General features: G+C 36.0%; 1 pseudogene; it reads left to right on the top strand.

Annotated features, from left to right (window-relative positions):
• The first annotated feature begins 704 nt into the window (after positions 1-704).
• LOC123808419 lies at positions 705-4,465 on the top strand (annotated as a pseudogene).
• Positions 4,466-18,573: the final 14,108 nt, after the last annotated feature.

Raw genomic sequence — 18,573 nt, 5'->3', positions numbered from 1 at the left:
AGGCCTTTTCCACCTGTGGATCATATCTGACAGTGGTATGCTTATTCTTCAGGACTCTTTTGGAAACGGATGTGAGCCCCACAGCTGATAACCAGGCTGAAATTCAGAAGATTATGACTTTGCTCTATTCAGTGGTGACTCCCTTCTTAAACTCCATGATTTACAGCTTACAAACCATTCTCTGGTTTCTCTTCAGATCATATAAATCTTTCAACTTCCACAGCTTACAAACCAAGGAGATGACAGCTGCCTTGAAAAAAGTTCTGAGAACAGAATGAGCATATGCTAATCTACACAAGACCAAAGCAAACCATTGTCCAGGCATCAAAGACTAATAAAGAAAGACTTGATTCACTGCTGCTGATTTTCCAATGCACACGTTAAAGAAGATACTTCTAGCCCTGGCTGGCATAGCTCAGTGGATTGAGCACAGGCTGGGAACCAAAGCATCACAGGTTCGATTCCCAGTCAGGGCACATGCCTGGGTTGCAGGCCATGGCCCCCCAGCAACCGCACATTGATGTTTCTCTCTCTCTCTCTTTCTCCCTCCCTTCCCTCTCTAAAAAACAAATAAATAAAATCTTAAAAAAAAAGAAGATACTTCTCAGTGGGGTCCCCCAACATTTCATTCTTCAACTAACCTGGCAGAGCTAAACTATAGTTGATTTATATTACATTACAAATGTAACACCAGTATTTTCAACATGGGTAACTCCAGTAGCTGGTGACATGAGGGCATATATCAGTGCATTTCATTCTGTTTTAGTTTTGATTTCCAGGGGTTGGAGTGGAATGTAGAACAAGAACAGTTATCCCAGGTGAATCATTGGAGTACTCAAGGCAGTAAGAATGGATACACTAGGATCTCAAATCATCTGTGAAGTTCATTTATCCATCTGTCTATTTACCATATTCCACAGCTAACTGAAATTTCACTCCAGCACAAATGTCAAAAGGTCTTGGGCATTATGAAGTCAAATGGCCAGGTGGGAGTTAAGGCTTATGAGGCCTGGTTTCAGGTTAAAACCATGAATTGGAGTTATATATTTCTTTGGTTCATAGGCTGGTACTCAATCCACTGAGCCACACCAGCCAGGGATGGAACTATATTTCACTTGTTTATGCCAAGAATGTCCTAGCTAATGAGTAGAATAAGTTGGTTTCGTGTCTCAGTTCTCTGCCTACTGTCTTAAAAAGCCCAAAATACCTCACTTACGTCAAATAAAGTTTGCTATCACTCTACTGCCATTCAGGGCCACAGCATGAAGTTAGGCATCTTGTGAAACACACAGCTCAAGGATGCCCCATCCATCTAGAGATATGACTGTACAGATGTAGGTGGCAGGCAGCCTTGATTGCTTTTATAAGGTTCTAAAAGGGGAGGTATTTTAGTTTCCATGTTAATCATACACCCTAGAACAGAGCACACTGTTACTAATATAAATGATGAATACACATTTGTTAAATGCCAAAATTAATAAGTGGAAAATATACTACAATTTAAATTTAGCATTCAACTTTTTTATTGCAAACCCAGTAACTGTATCTTCTAATAAAAAATGACAGCATGTGGTCTGGCAGATATAGGCATAGTTTATGGGAAATATATTTGAAATTACAACTCTCCTAGAAATTTTTATATCTATGGTCATTGTAATTATAGTCCATTGAACTAAATTGCTTGGACAAAATTTTGATTTTTACGAAAATCATGTTCATTAGAAAGACTATTTTTCATCATTCTAAAAATATTATAAATGAATATAAATATCCAAAGTCACCTTGGCAGTTAAACATTTACCCTCCGGGTTTGCTCCAGTTTAACCAAATATTGAGAAGCAGCCCCCTTACTCTCTGCAGATTGTATAAATGGCACAAGGATACAATTTTGTGAGCATCTTAACAGTGATATTAATAAATAACATGGTCAATTATCCTACTCTTATAGTAAATATATTACCATATTTAAAATATTGATGGTGGCTCCCAGCCAAATACTTTGAACTTGAACCAGGAAACTTTAGGACTCAGAAATAAGCCTGGACCAATAGCTTTAGGAAGGTTGTTAGTAAAACATCTGAGTTTATATAGTCGTCTCAACTCCTAATTCATCCTATAGAGATATTTCTGGTCTCTGCATATTCTAAGGCCACCCTTTTACTGATTATTTAATTTATAAATTAAATATCAGGTAAAAAAGCAAGGTGAATGGACAAGTTATGGTATTTAGGGCTTTATTCTATTCCTAGCAAAAATGAAGTCTTGTGTGTTTTTTTAATCCTCACCCAAGAATATGTTTATTGATTCTGGAGAGAGAGGAAGAGTAGGGGGGAGAGAGAGAGAGAGAGAGAGAGAGAGAGAGAGAGAGAGAGAGAGAGAGAGAGAGAGGGAGAGGAAGAGGGAGAGAGAGAGAAGCATGGATATGAGAGCGAAACGTCACTTGGCTACCTCCTATATGCACCCCGATGAGGGGAATTGAATCTGCAGCCTACATATGTGCACTGACTGGGGATCAAAGCCACAACCTTTTGGTGTACAGGACAATATTGCAACCAACTGGACAACCCAGCCAAGGCAAGGCACACAGTTTTATATACTAGAAAAATGGACATACCTAGCTGCAAGGTACTCCAAGAGCCCAACCATGATGTAATACTGCAGCTTAGGGGGAAACAAGCCACACAAAAATGGTGGCCTCCAAAAGAAATCGTGTATAGGGGACATAGTAGCTGCCATCAGTTATTTAAGGCCCACACCCTTGCCACACTGAAAGAGGAATTAGACTTTATTTGTGTAGCTTCAACAAAGGAGAGTCCCAGGATCAATATGCATAAATAATAAAGGAGACAGACATTCCTCAACTTAAAGAAATACTTTGAGAGAACCAGAACTCCGCGAGAGGGGAATGGGGCAAATTATTCAGCAAATCTAGATGCTGTGTAGTGAGAACTAGATAGATAGCTTTCAAAGCACTTTACAGATCCCTGAGTGTTGTGCGAACCCTCCCTGAGGGCAGCAAAAGCAAGGAGGCTCAACTCCCATCCACAGTTCCATTCTTAGCTGCTTTTTATTGAACTTCTATCTGTGAAACTCTAAGGAGGCAAATTAAGGAAGCTATTTTCACTTTATATTTATATTCAATTTTGTTTCAAAGTAAAAGGATGTATCCAAAGTTTATACCTGTATATAGGATATCAAAAGGGTAATGATTTTAACACGCAAGAGGAAACATTACTGAAACTCCAGATTATAGGAATATTTTAAATGAAGCGAGGATTGTTCCAAACCAGTCTCCAAATGGGCCAGTGTTTCTAGGAGTTACTGACTTTGCACATTTAAAGAAATCCCTTAAATCTCTCTAAACTTCAGTTTTATACTCTATAAAAGAGAAGGATAAAGCACACATCCCTATAGTTCAAAAGGTCATTAGGAAAATCAAATGAGATCATGTGTACAAAAATACTTTGTACATTTCCAAGCAAGTAATAAATTGCTTAATTAATTAATAATTTATTAATTAGTAAATTAATAAATTTACTAATAAGTAAAACCTACAAATGTTCATTTTCATTCTTCAGTTACTTCTGTTTCTCTAACAGCTTTGGGATCCCAGAATACAACAATGCACTTTGTAACTGGGTTTGTCCTCCAGGTTTCCCTGGTCCAGGGGAAATGCAGAGCTGCTGCTTCTCATTAATCCTGGTAGCCTACTTTCTGACCCAGCTAGGTAGGAAATGGGGCTATTGTCTGTGCAGTGAAGTGGCACAAGCGGCTTCACACACCCATGTACACCCTCCTGGGAAACTGCCTTCCGAGAGATCTGGCACATTTCCTCCACTATTCCAAACATGCTGGTCAACATCCTCTCTTATACCAAGGCCATCTCCTTCACTGGCTGCTTGCTCCAATTATATTTATTATTTTCACTGGGCACAACAGTGTTTCTTCTTATCAGTATCACTTAATCCTAAACTAGGCTTATGATTAGTACTTAGCCATCTGTCACCCACTACATTACCCCTCCAGCATGACTGGGAAGTTCTGTGTGATCCAGGTCTGTGTTTGCTGGTTGAGTGGATTTCTTGGCTATCCAGTCCCCATTGTCCTTATCTCCCAATATCACTGACTGCTTTGTGAGTGACCCAGGGCCATTGCTCGCAGTGTCTTGCACCCCTGCTCCTTCCACTGAGCTTATCTGCTACACCTCCAACTCAATGATTATGTTTGGGCCTCTCCTTTCCATCTTGGGATCTTACACTCTGGTACTCAGAGTTGTGCCTCGTGTGCCCTCTGGCAATGATCAAACTAAAGCTTTCTCCACATGTGGGTCCCACCTAATGGTGGAGTCTCTATTCTATGGAAACCTTTGGTGTTGTATGTGAGCCCAAAATCAGGGAACCCAGCAGGAATTCAGAAGATCATCGCTTTCATAAACTTAGCAGCAACTCCTCTTTTAATTTTTTAAATTAAATGTATTGGGTAACATTAGTTCATAAAATTATAAGAAATACATTCATCATGTATTTCTGTGATACACAACCTGTATATTCTGGTACAGCCACTATGGAAAGCAGTATGGAGGCTCCTCAAAAAAACTAAGAATATCATTATCATATGACTCCACTCTTAAATCCCCTTACCTAGAGCCTCCAAACAAAGACATGAATGATGCCTAAAAGAAAGTCCTGGGATTAAAGACAGCTTTTTAAATATGAGTTGCATTCTTTTGGTCATGAATAAAATATTTTATAGTCAGCTTTATTAAAGTTTTACATTTATGGCTTCTGGCCTTTGTGATATGCTTACAAAGTGAGTCTTCTTCTACTCCAAATTTGTGAGAGGGAAAATTCTTATGGTTTCCTCAGCTACTTTTATGATTTCTGCCTTCAAGTTTACTTCATAAAATTTTTTTGTATGTCTTGTTAAGATCATTTACAGGTACTTTGTCAATTTTACTGTTATTGTATGTGGATCCCATCTTTTATTAGATCTCTTACTTTATTTCAATATATTAAGGCTACTAATTTTTGTATATTAATTTTTTAGTCAGTCACCTTACTGAATTCTCTAAATTTCAATATGTTTTTAGTTAATTATCTTGAGATTTTTAGGCATCCAATTGTATTACTTAAAATAGTGATAATTCAATATCTCCCTCTCCAATGTTTACTTTTATTTTTTATTTTATTTTATTTTTAACCTTATTGTTTTATTTTTTAAGAGCTGTCTTTACATATAAATAACTTCTATGAATCAATTTTTTTAAATGCAACAATATGAGAAAATGGAAAAGAGATGTAAACAGAGAGTTGGAAAAGGAATTACAAGTGGCTTTTAAATATTTGAAAAGATTGTCAATCTTACTCATAGTAAGTAAAATGTTAATTAAAGTTATGAGATCAGCAGAAAACTTAGTGATATACTTTTGTTGGGTGAATGTTATCACTCATACATTTTTGATAGCACTATAGTTCAATTTGACATCTATGGAGGACAATTTAGCCATGTCTATCAAAATCACAATGACATTTATCCTTTAACCCTGTAATCCCACTACTAGAAATTTAACTTGTAGTTATATTTTCACATATGTGAAATTATGTGCAAAATTTTTTGTTGCAATGTTTTTTTATAACAATAAAAGTTTGGAGACAAGTTAAATGTTAAAAAAAAAAAGAAAGAAATTCCTGGGATTAAGAATTAACCAAAACTTAGATATTTTTGAAAGAGAAGAATTTGCCACTTCTGACCTAAGTTATTTATAACAACAATAGAGAACAGCTTCAGTAAATTGTGTCCTGGCTTGCACTTAAGTAGAGAGAGAGACTTATTTTTCACAGTTCTTTGACAGTTCAAGTTCAGCTTATTGAGATAAATGTTCAATAAGACATTTTAAACATGCAAGACCTCGCTGAGTAATTATATGGTGTTATTATAATATATGCTCTTTTGTGATGTACCTCTCCTGGTTCAATCCCAGCTGGTGGAAGGAATCAAATGCATGTGTATCTGCACCCTTTCAAGAGAGGGTGCAATCTTCTAAACTCAAAAAATAAATATTCTTAAAGACAGTGGATCAAGGTGCCACCAAAACAAAACACCCAGTAATGGACATTTCCCATTGTTTGAGGCTTTCACACCAAAAAACAGAGTATGTTTCATACCTCTCTCACTTAGAGATAAAGTACAAACTTTTCTTCCTGTCATCAAAGACTTCATTCAATAGACTGTTCCATCAGTCATCTCTCTTATTGATCCACCACCTCAGCCCTGCACTTTACAATGATCAGTCTTGTTGCTTTACTTTAAATACATTTTCTCCCAACTAGGCATCTTTGCTCATAGTGCTTCCTCCCCCAATCAATTGTGACAACCCCAATATTACTTGTAATATGGAATAACAATGCCCTAAACATATTTTTATGCCTTTCAGAAAGCTGTAGAGCAAAGTCTCAGAGAAAATAATCCCAACAACAATTGCTATTTTTTGTGCCCAAACCCCATGCTGAAACACCAAAGTTATCAGCTGAGAGACCAATTTACTGAAAATAAGAGGAGACCCATTTGGTTTCCCGTTTGGAAAATAAAAGGAGATGCCATACTGAGAATGAAATTATGTGTGCCAGGAAGATAGGCCTGCTGGAGGTAAGTAACGATACAGAGTTTCAAACCTTCCCACTAACAAAGCATGTTTGACACCAGTGGTCAGAAATCATGGGGCACTTGGGGACAATATTTCTTTGAAAAATCAAAGTTTTTATCTTAAAATTTATCACAAACTACACTTTCTCCTCCATAATATGTACATATTTAGTATGATACAAAATTATCTTCTCCCAATAAAATTGTCTTTCAGGAACGCATTTAATTAGAGGCTGTGTGCATGATGTGGCACAAAATCACATATTATGTTTGAGAAACACAAGCTAAAGGAGAGCAGGGAGTCATCCCCCCATAGTTAATGTAGCACACTTTTTTTAATAATCCCTATGGGTGAACTTACCATAAATATTAATGAAACCCCTAGGCAAGAAATAAGAAGGCACCTAGGGAAAACATGGAAAATTATAGGATCACATGAAGAGTTACCTGAGAATTCCAACAGCAACTAAAATGGCATATATATATATATACATATATATATATATATATATATATGTATACACACACACACACACACACACACACATACATATCGATATCAATATCGATATAGAGTATGTAGTTCAACATACACTACAGGAAATAGGCCACTAGAATTGTGTGCAAGGGAAGTAAAATAAGCCATGCATGAGGTTCTCACACAGGGCTTCCACATTAAAGCCAGTGAAAGAGCATTTCTGTGGTCTCCCTGTAAAGCTTCATGGTACACAGGAGGCATCTTCTCTGACAGGCATTGCTGCTATTATACATCACAGGTGGGCCTATTCCCCTATACCTTTGTTCATTCAATACGCTCAAAAGATTGAGTATCAAAAATTTGGTTTCCTTTTGAACTCAAAAAAAACAAAGAACAAACAAACCCTCTCAGAGTATTTAGAGCACCATGGAACTCATGCTCTCCAAAATAAGTGCACTAAGTGATGCCAAAGTCATCCCAAAACCTTCCCTTTCTCAGAAAGTGGCTGGGACACCAGGAATGGTATTACTTTTAAAGATATTTTCAATGAAACAGCAGGGAACTAGCTATCCACTAGAACTGGAACCAGAAGAAAATAAGGATTTTTTTTGTCTCTTCTTTGTCCATTCCATTACTCATCTACAATTTTGCGAGATATGGACTTTTAAAAATTAAGGGTAAAATCAAATCAGTGTGTATGAGAACTAAGATTCACACAGAATTTGGTGAATATGTTAGGAACTGCTTCTTAAATCATGTTGGAAATTACCTATGAAATTCATTTACCATGCTTTCCCTATTAGCTGAGTAATAGTTTTTCTGTGACATTTTTTACTGTCTAATAAAGTAGTCTACAGCTCAGACACATGGAGCTAAGTCTTTTGCATTTTGATTTTGAGTTCAAGTCTATGAATCCAAGTTCAAGTCATTTTTGCTGCTGTTTCAGAGGTAAGTGGCTGCCCTCTGCATCACTGCTTTCTTGTCTTCTTGAGGAGAGGTTTCTTGTTTGGAAATCACAGAGTTCCCATAGTGGCAAATCATTTTTTTGTGATGTCTCACTGAAATAATCATCAATGCAAGTTAGCTTAGCTCTTTATAATCAGTTAAAATTTTTAAAAACTTATTCTCATCTTTCAGTTTCCTTCTCTTTCTGGTTTCTTGTTCAAAAGACTACAACCTGCTTTGACATAACAAGCTCAATAGGAAGGGTATGTTTGATGAGTAAGTTCATAGTTCACTTCATGCATTATTAATTTAGTGATCCCACAATAGCTGCATCACTATAAATATATTTATCATATTTAATATAAAATCACTGAATAGCAGGGGTTTTCCTATTTGATTATGTTCAGTGAATACTATGAGCATGCCATTTATACCATTTCTATCAAAAATGTTTTAAGGGAAATTTTTTTCTTATCAATCAAAAAGTTAAAAGTATCTTGTTAAAAAATTCCTGGAGATTTTAATATGTTAAAGTTATCATTGTGCTCTTTTATCCGAGTTGTACTTAGTTCTTAAAAAATATCTTCCTTGCTGATAATGTTCTAAAGGAAGTAAGGGTAAGTTTTGCAATATGGGTGAATACTAATTTTTGAAACAACTTTGATTTCCTTCATTTGTGTTATTTTGAAAACAGGGCCTTATTTTTAAATAGAATGAAGTAAAATATTCCAAATAGTGAATTTTAAGAAAACTTAGGGCACCAGTAAGAAGAGTTTTAGAAAAGAATCTTTGTGGTTTTTTTCTCTAGTACATTCTACATGTTATAGTCATATTTAATTAAATTTATTTTAAATGTAGATGATTATTATGTGAAATCAATCATCACGAAGTGAATAATAGTGATTTTCACCTCTAAAAACAAAGAATTAAATACCAAACTATAAATGAGCTTTAGTGTATGTAAATATCTTCAAATAAAAAATAGATATATAAAGAATTTATCTAAATATGCTTGTTAATTTTCTTCTGGCATCATGTAAAAAAGTGATAGAAACTTAATGCTCTTAATGAAAAGAATCCAGGTGTGGGGGTGAAGAAAATCTGACATAGTGTCAAAGTTCATATCATTTAAGTCTATAAAAAGTGTCAGATTCAAATCTGTTTTTAAATGATAGGTATGTGAGTACACATACCTACTATCATTTTGAAGTGAATAACACTAATTGCTATATATGCACAGCTTTCACTGAAAAAAAAAGATATAAGACAAACTGTTTCTGCCTCATTTCAAGATTTCTTTTTTTAAATTAAATTTATTGGGGTGACACTGGTTAATAAAATTATATAAATTTCTATGATACATGATAAGATTATATCAGTGTCTATGATACATGATCTGCATATTGTATTGTGTGCTCACCAGCCAAAGTCAAACCATCTTCTGTCACCATATAGTTGGCCCCCTTTACCCTTTACTACCCCACACCCTTCTGTCCGGTAACCACCATACTGTTGTCTGTGTGTCTATGACTTTCAGTTGTATTTTGCACACATAACTGAAATCATATGGTTCTTAGCTTTTTCTGACTGACATTTTTAAAAGATTTTATTTATTTTATTTTTAGAGAGGGGGGATGGAGGGAGAAAGAGAGGGAGAGAAACATCAATGTGTGGTTGCCCCTCACACACCCTCTACTGGGTAGCTGGCCCACAACCCAGGCATGTGCCCTGACTGGGAATCGAACTAGCCACACTTTGGTTCACAAGCCAGCACACAATCCACTGAGCCACATCAGCCAGTGCTGACTGAGCTTTTGCTTAGCATAATATTCTCGAGATCCATCCATGTTGTCGCAAATGGCAGTATTTCATCTTTTCTTATGGCTGAGTAACATTGCATTGTATATATGTACCACATCTTCTTTATCCAATCATTTATTGAAGGACACTTCAGGTGTTCCCATGTCTAGATCACCATAACTAATGCCGCAGTGAACATAGTGGTGTACACATCTTTGTGAATAAATGCTTTCAAACTTTTTCAGGTAGATACCCAGAAAAGGAATTCCTGGGTCACATTCCTAATTTTTTGAGGAGTCTCCATACTATTTTCCATTGTGTCTGTACCAGTTTACTTTCCCACCAGCAGTGAATGAGGATTCCTTTTTCTCCACAATCTATCCAACACTTGTTATTACTTGTCTTGTTGATAATATCCATTTTAACAAATGTGAGGTGATATCTCATTGTAGTTTTGATTTGCATTTCCTTAATAGCTAGTAAAGTTGAGCATCTTTTCATGTATCTGTTGGCCATTTGTATGTCTACTTGGGAGAAGTATCTGTTCAGATCCTCTGCCTGTTTCTTAATTGGATTGTTTGTTTGTTGTTGAGTTGTATTAGTTCTTTATATATCTTGGATATCAACCCCTTATCAGAGCTGTTTGAAAATGTCTTCTCCCATTTGATTGCTTGCCTTTTTATTTTGTTGGTGGGTTCTCTTAGTGTGCAGAAGCTTTTCGGTTTAAAATAGTCCAATTCATTTATTTTTGCCTTTATTTCCCTTGCCTTTGGAGTCAAACTCATAAAATTTTCCCTAAGACCAAGGTCAATAAGTCTAACACCTACATTTTCTCTGTGTGATATATTGTTTCAGATCTTATTTTTACATCTCTGATCTGCTTCGAATTATTTTCTGTACATGAGGACAAAATGTAATCTATTTCATCCTTTTGCTTGTGGCTTTCCAATTTCCCCAGCACCATTTAATGAAGAGGTTTCTTTTCTCTGTTGCATGTTTTTGGCTTCTTTGTTGAAAATTATTTGCCCATATACATGTTTTATTTTTGAGCTCTCACTTCTGTTCCATTGGCCTGTGTGTCTGTTATTCTGCCAATGCCATGCTGTTTTGATTGCCATTGCTCTGAAGTATAATTTGAAGTCAGATAGTGTGACACCTCTAGCTTCATTCTTTTTCTGAAGGTTGGATTGGCTATTTGGGCTATTTCTTTGGTTCCATGCAAGTCTGATGGTTTTTTGTTCTATTTTTTTTTAATATCATTGAGACTTTGATGGTGGTTGCATTAAATCTGTGTATTCATTTGGGTAATATGGATATTTTAACTATGTTGATTCTTCCAACCCATGAACACAAAGTATTATTCCATTTCATCATGTCTTTTTCAATCTTTTTTAATAATGCTTTGTAGTTTTCAGTATATAGGTCCTTCATATCTTTTGTTAAGTTTCTTTCTAGGTATTTTATTTGTTTTCTTATTGCAGTTGCAAAAGGAATTGTTTTTTCATTTCCTTTTATAAAATTTCATTATTCGTGTATAGGAATGCAGTGGATTTTTGTACATTGATTTTATATCCTGCAACTTTACTTGACTTGCTTATTGTTTCAAATAGTTTTTTGGTGGAGTTTTTAGAGTTTTCTGTGTAAAGAATCATGTCATCTGCATAAAGTAATACTTTAACTTCTTCATTACCAATTTGGATGCCTTTTATTTCCTTTTCTTGCCTGATTGCTCTAGCTAGAACTTCCAGGGCTATGTTGAATAATAGTGGTGAGAATGGACATCCTTGTCCCGTTCCTTATTTTAGAGAAAAAGCTTTCAGTTTTTCACCATTGGGTGTAATATTACTTGAGAGTCTCTCACATATGGCTTTTATTGTGTTGAGGTACTTTGCTTCTACACATATTTTATTGAGTGTTTTAATCATAAATGGATATTATATATTAACAAATGCTTTTTCTACATCTATTGATAGAATTATATGATTTTATCCTTTCTTCTGTTAGTGTGGAGTATTACGTTGATCAATTCATGTATGTTGAACCATTCCTTTGCCTCTGGAATGAACCCCACTTGATCATAATGTATTACTTTTTCAATGTATTGTTTTATTTCATTTGCTAGTATTTTGTTTAGGATTTTTCCATCTGTGTTCATGAGAGATATTGGTCTATAGTTTTTCTTCTTTTGTATTATACTTGCCAGGTTTTAATGTCACGATTATGTTGGTCTCATAAAATGTATTAGGAAGTATTGCCTCTTCTTTAATTTTTTGGGAGAGTTTGAGAAGCATAAGCATCAATCTTCCTCGAATGTTTGTTAGCATTCCCAAATGATGCCATCTAGTCCTGGACTTTTATTTTGGGGGTGGGGATTCAAGATTGTTTCAATTTCCTCACTGTTGATTGGACTATTTAGATTTTCTAATTCTTTGAAGGCTAGGAAGATTATAGATTTCTAAAAACTTACCCATTTCTTCTAGGTTGTTGAATTTGGTGGCATTAGTCTTTCACATTATTATGGCACAGTCCTTTCTATTTCTGTGATGTCTGTCATAACCTCTTTTATATCTGATTTTGTTTATATGAAGAATTTTTTCTTCCTTAGTCTATCAGGGTTTTGTCAATTTTATAAATCTTTTTTATTTATTTTTATTTTTATTGTTTATTCTATTACAGTTGTCCCCCTCCACCCAGTCCACCCCTCTCACCCACAGTCACTCCCCTCTCCATTGTCCATGCCCATGCGTCATTCATACATGTTCTTTGACTAGTCTTTTCCTCCTTCTTTGCACCATTCCCCCTCTCCCTCATCCCCTCCTACAGCTATCAGTCAATTCCATGTTTCCATGTCTCTGGTTCTATTTTCTTATTATGTTCTCCAGCTACAAGTGAGACCATGTGGTATTTTTCACTGACCAGCTTATTTCACTTAGCTAATAGTTTCCCTGCTGTCACAAAAGGTAAGGTTTTCTTCTTTCTTTCTGCTACATAGTATTCCATTATGTAAATGGAACCACAGTTTTTCAATCCACTCATCTACTGATGGGCACTTGGGCTATTTCCAACACTTAGCTATTATATATAGCACTACTATGGACATAGGGGTGCATAAGTTCTTTTGAATTGGTGTTTCAGGATTTTTAGGATATATTCCCAGCAGTGGAATCACTGGGTCATAGAGCAGTTTCATTTTTAATTTTTTGAGGAAATTCCATACAGTTTTTCACAGTGGCTGCACCAGTCTGCATTCCCACCAAGAGTGTACTAGGGTTCCCTTTTCTCTGCATCCACACAAGCACTTTCTGTTTGTTGATTTATTAATGATGGCCATTCTGACCCGTGTTATGTGATATCTCATTGTGATTTTAATTTGCATCTCTCTGATGGCTAATGATGTTGAGCATTTTTTTTTTCATATGCCTCTGGGCCCTCTGTATGTCCTCCTACAGAAGTTATCTATTCAAGTACTTTGCTTCTTTTGAATAATTTTTTAATTGGGTTGTTTGGCTCTTTGGTGTTGAGTCATATGAGTTATTTATATATTTTGGATATTAAACCCTTGTCCTCCAGTTTAAGACTGGTGTCACTACAGAGTATATCAGTGTGATACATTATCATTGTCCCCTATCACTGGCAAATATGTTCTCTGATACAGTCGGTTACCTTTTCATTTTGATGGTGGTTTCCTTAGCCATGCAGAAACTTTTTAATTTTATATAGCCCCTTTGTTTTCTATTAAACTTTTCAAAGAACCAGCTCTTTTCTGTATTAATTTTTTAATAGTCTTTTTGTTCTCTATGTCATTCCATTCTTCTCTAATTTTTTATTGCTTCCTTTATTTTGCTGACTTTGAGCTGCTTTTGTCCTTCTTTTTTCTAGTTCTTTAAGATGTAATGGTAGATTGCTAGCCTACCATTAACTTGGTTGAAAATCTTGTTTCTTGAGACAGACCTGTAATGATATAAACTTCTATCTTAATACTGGATTCACTCCATCCCAAAAGGTTTGATATGTTGTATTGTCATTCATATTTGTCTCTATATATCTTTTTTTTTTTTTTGAGGTGGGAAGGGACAGAGAAAGAGAAGGAGAGAAACATCAATGAGACAAACATCAATCATCACCTCTCACACATGCCCAAACCAGGGACCAAACTTGCATCCTATGCATGTACCCTGACTAGGAATCAAACCAGTGACCATTCACTTTGTGGGACAATGCTCAACCAACTGAGCTACACCAGTCAGGGCTATCTCTCTATATATTTCAATCTCACCTTTTTTTGCTTTGACTCAGTCATTTTTTTGTAAAATATTGTTTAATCTTCACATGTTGGTAGGGCTTTTTATTTCTTTTTTGCAGTTTATTTCTAATTTCAAGGCATTGTGGTCAGAAAATATGCTTGGTATGATTTCAATTTTCTTTTTTTTTTTTGAGATTTTATTTATTTATTTTTAGAGAGAGGGGAAGGAAAGGAGAAAGAGAGGGAGAGAAACATCAGTGTGTGGTTGCCTCTTACACACCCCCTACTGGGGACCTGGCCCGCAACCCAGGCATGTGCTCTGACTGGGAACTGACTCAGCAACCCTTTGGTTCACAGGCCCATGATCAGTCCACTGAACTACACCAGTCAAAGGCTGATTTCAATCTTCTTAAATTTGTTGCAGCTAGATTTGTGACCCAACATATGGTCTATACTTGCGAATATTCCATGTGCACTGGAGAAGAATGTATAATCTGATGTTCTGGGATAAAAGGCTCTGTAAATGTTATTTATGTCCCTTTGATCTAATGTGTCATTTAAGGTCGATATTTCTTCATTGATTTTTCTGTTTGGATGACCTATTTGTAGCTGTCAATAGAGTGTTTAGGTCCCAAACTATTAATGCATTTTGTCAGTTTCTCCCTTTAGTTCTCTTAGTAGTTGCTTTATATATTTTGGTGCTCCTTGATTGGGTACATATACAGGGTCTGGCAGAAGTAAGGTCTGTTGAGTGTGGTTGGTAGAGTAATAATATGGGTGTGATAATTTATAGTTTTAATTTGAGCATTTCACCTAAAATGTCATAGGTATGCTTGAATGTGAATTACATGTTTATGATTTTATAATTAAAAAGGGATGTTATTTGTGCCAGACCCTGTATATTGAGGTGTTATATCTTCTTGATGTAATGTCCTCTTTATCATCATAAAATTTCCATCTTTGTCTCTTGTTACCTTTATTATCTTGAAATCTATTTTGTCACGTATAAGTATGGCTACAACTGCTTTTCTGTGGATGCTATTTGCTGGGAAAATCTTTTTCCCCAATTTCACTTTGAGTCTAACTTTGTCTCTGCAGCTTAGATGTGTTTCCTGTAGGCAACATGAGTTCTGTTTTTTGATCCAATCTGCTACTCTTTTCCTTTCTATTAATGATTTCAGTTCATTTACATTTAGGGTAATTATTGATTAGGATTTCCTATTGCCATTTTATCCTTTGTTTTCTGTTAGCTCTGTGTCTGCATTGGTTCTTTTCCCTTGTATTCTGTCTGTTGTTTTTGTCTAGTGGTTTCCATGCTTTTTTCCTAGTTCTACTTTTCATTAAGTTATTGTTCTTTTTTGATTCAGTTTTTTTTATTTTTTGTGTGTGGTTACCATTTGGCTTATTTTAAAAAAGATTCATATATATATAGTAGTCCTTTTTCTTTTGATTGCATTTGATCTCTATCTTCCTTTGCATATATACAGAACTTTACCCCATCCATTTTATGTTTTTGATGTCACAAATTATTTCTATGTACTCTGTGAGATCATCGGTTATCTTGTTTGTAGTTTAGTGACCTTTAGTTCTTTGTTTCAGGTAGAATAACCCCCCTTGAGTTAAGACCATAAGAAAGGTCTTAGGGTGATACATTCTCTCAGCTTCTGTATGTCTGGAAAAGTCTTTATTTCTCTTTCATATCTAAAGGATAACTTTGCTGGATATATTATTCTTAGTTCGTAATTTCCCTATTTCAGTAGTTTGAATATTTGTTTCCACTCTCTTCTAGCTTGTAGAGCTTGTGCTTAGAAGTCCAATGATAGCCTAATAGGCTAGGCTTTTCTTTAAAGGTTACTTTATTATTTTCCCTGGATACCTTGAGAATTCTTTCTTTATCATTAATTTTTGACAGTTTTAATACAGTCCCTTGGATAAGGCCTTTTTGAATTGAGGTAATTAAGCATTCTGTTTGCTTCTTAGATTAAAGGATCTAGCTCTTGCCACACATTTGGGAAGTTCTCATCGACTATTGTTTGAGTAGGCTCTCTGTTCCCTTCTCCTTCCCCCCCTTCTTCTGGTGTGCCTATTATTCTTATATTGTTCTTGCATATGGAGTCAGATAGTTCTCATAAAGTTCTTTCATTTTTCTTTTATGCACAAGTCTCTCTTCTTCCCTTTGCATGATTTCTAGATTTCTATCTTTGACATCACTGGTTTTTTTTCCCTCTATCTGGTCAACTTGAGTTTCCAGGCTTGCTAGTTCATTCTGGATCTCTTGTATTGACTTCTTCATCTCTAGAATTTCTATTTGGCTCTTTTTTAAAGTTTTGATCTCTTAAGTGGCCATTTTGTTCATTAATTTTCTAAGTTCATTAAACTACTCATCTGTGTTTTCTTGAATCTCATTGAAGTTTCTGAAAACTGCAATCTTTAATTCTGTCATTTAAGTCACATATTTCCATGGTTTTAAGTTTATTTTCTGGAGATTTTTCATTTTCTTTCATTTTTCACATTTTTAAAATTGTCTTTCAAGTACAGTTGTCCCCATTGCCCCACCACCACTATCCCCCAACCCCAGCCATCCCCACTTCCCACCCTTGATCCTACCCCTCTTTGGTTTTGTCCATGTGTCCTTTACACATGTTCTTGAAAACGCTTCCCCCTTTTCTCCCCATTATTCCTTCCCACCTCTCCTCTGGTTACTGTCAGTTTGTTCTCAATTTCAATGTCTCTGATTATATTTTGCTTGCTTGTTTGTTTTGTTGCTTAGATTTCAGTTAAAGGTGAGATCATATGGTATGTGTTCCTTACCTCCTGGCTTATTTCACTTAGCATAATGCTCTCCAGACCCAACCATGCTGTCACAAAGGGTAGAAGGTCCTTCTTTCTCTCTTTCTTTCTTTTCTTTCTTTCTTTCTTTCTTTCTTTCTTTCTTTCTTTCTTTCTTTCTTTCTTTCTTTCTGCTCCATAGTATTCCATCACGTAAATGTACTATAGTGTTTGATCCATTCATTTACCGATGGACACTTAGGTTCCTTCCAGCACTTGGCTATTGTAAATTGTGCTGCTGTGAACATTGAGGTGCATATGTTCTTTTGGATTGGTGTTTCATGGTTCTCAGGGTAGAATCCCAGCAGTGGAATTGCCAGGTCAAAAGGCAGTTCCATTTTCAGTTTTCTGAGGAAATGCCATAGTATTTTACATAATGGCTGTACCAGTCTTCAATCCCACCAACAGTGCACTAGGGTTCCCTTTTCTCTACATCCTCTCCAACACTTATTGTTTGTTGATTTATTTATGTTGGCCACTCAGAGCAGTGTGAGTGGTATCTCACTGTGGTTTTAAGTTGCATCTCTCTGATAGCTAGTGATGCTGAGCATCTTTTCATATGTCTCTGGGCCCTTTGTATGTCCTCCTTGGAAAAGTGTCTGTTCAAGTCCTTTGCCCATTTTTTAATTGGATTTTTTGTCTTCCTGGAGTGGAGTTGTGTGAGTTCTTTATATATTTTAGAGATCAAACCCTTGTCTGAGGTATCATTGACAAATATGTTTTCCCATGCAGCTTTTCTCTTTTCATTTTAATGATGTTTTCTTTAGCTGGGCAGACACTTTTTATTTTGATGAGATCCCATTTGTTTATTCTTCCCTTTATGTCCCTTGCTCTAGTAATTTTCTTTCTGAGCTGCCTCATTACCTTAGTTATGCATAATATTTGATGAATTTCTTCTCTATCTAGGCATCTATGTATACGTTGCTTTTCTCTAATAGATTAGTAAGAAGTCTTTCTATTATTTTCCAGTAGGTGGCGCTGAATCACAAGTATTTTTAGCTCTCCTGCACTTTTCTGGCTTTTCAGATCTCCACAGGGATGGTGGAAAATGGCCTATGTTCCCTGGAAAGGTGGGTGGCACCCCTTCGATATAGTCATTCTGGTCCCAGGGGACCAACCCTATAGGGGAATTTGGTGGGTAATGGGGCTCCAAATCCGTGAAATTCCAGTGCTGTCTCCCACAGTCAGACACCTCCAGCAGTGTAGCCACAATGTGTGAGGGTGGGGGGAGCTTGGGGAACCTAACTACCTCCTTTGTTGCTTTGCCCTCCCAGCAATGGCAACCAGCAGCCCCCCACAACATTCCATCCAGCCCTGAGATGTTCAAATTGTAGAAACTTCAAGGGGAGAGACTAAGAGGAAATCTCTCATATCACCACTCCTAAAACATCGTTCCAAGATGTCTTTATATCAAAATAAGATGGAATTCAACAGATGATGTCCACTGACAAAAACAGTTCAAGCAGCCTGGAATTGTACGATAACCAAGAATCAGGGCCAAGAGGCTCATTCAGAATAGGGCAGGATTTATTTAAGACTTGTTTTAGAATATTCAATACATTTGCCTGCATCAGTCAAACTCCTTGTCCTAAGAAAAGGTTCAAATGCCTCAGCAGCAAAGTGACTTGTCATTATC

Source organism: Phyllostomus hastatus, unplaced genomic scaffold (genome assembly GCF_019186645.2).
Source record: "Phyllostomus hastatus isolate PE091 unplaced genomic scaffold, TTU_PhHast_1.1 phas_scaffold_501, whole genome shotgun sequence".
Taxonomy (NCBI): domain Eukaryota; kingdom Metazoa; phylum Chordata; class Mammalia; order Chiroptera; family Phyllostomidae; genus Phyllostomus; species Phyllostomus hastatus.
The sequence above is the reverse complement of the archived record's forward strand: the minus strand, read 5'-3'. Positions and strand labels throughout refer to the sequence as shown.